Below are 651 nucleotides of genomic sequence, written 5' to 3'. Positions count from 1 at the left end.
CGTACAAACTAGAGGTATCACGAAGGTCCAGGGCATGCCTTAACCCTACGTCAATCTTTGATACATCGGCCCCCTTTTTTCATTAAATCAAAACACAGCCAACAAGGACTTTAAAATCCATGTTCATTTTAAACCATTTATGTAATGCAATAGTATGGGTGAGTAAGTCAAACCAAGTCATAATACCACAATTCAAAGCCATTTACATAAGTTGGTTGAGAGATTACAATTATTCAAAGCCAATTTCCAGGTTCAAAACATCAATTTGGGGGATTACCTCGACCCTCATTCCAATTACCATACCCAAGCACCCCATTATCTCAAAAACATTCAATTATAGCATAAACAACTCATGCAAACCATGGTAAAAAAAATCAAGAATCATCCATTTCAAAACCTTCAAACAGATATTTAAATCAATATAATTAAACAATTTAAAACACATGATTTTTATAAAATAAGATTTGGAGAAGAGTAACATGCCTGAAAGTATCACAACTAGGGAGAGAAATCACCCTTGAGATCCCTAATTGACCCTTCTTGGAAACCCTAAGTGTTCTTAAACTTAGGGATTTAAGAGAGGTTGAGAAGTTATTTTGATTAGTTTTATAGTGATAAAGGTACTCTTAAGGGGATTTAAGTCATGGGTCA

This window comes from Capsicum annuum, unplaced genomic scaffold, assembly GCF_002878395.1.
Source record: "Capsicum annuum cultivar UCD-10X-F1 unplaced genomic scaffold, UCD10Xv1.1 ctg3595, whole genome shotgun sequence".
NCBI classification, from domain to species: Eukaryota; Viridiplantae; Streptophyta; class Magnoliopsida; order Solanales; family Solanaceae; genus Capsicum; species Capsicum annuum.
The sequence above is the reverse complement of the archived record's forward strand: the minus strand, read 5'-3'. Positions refer to the sequence as shown.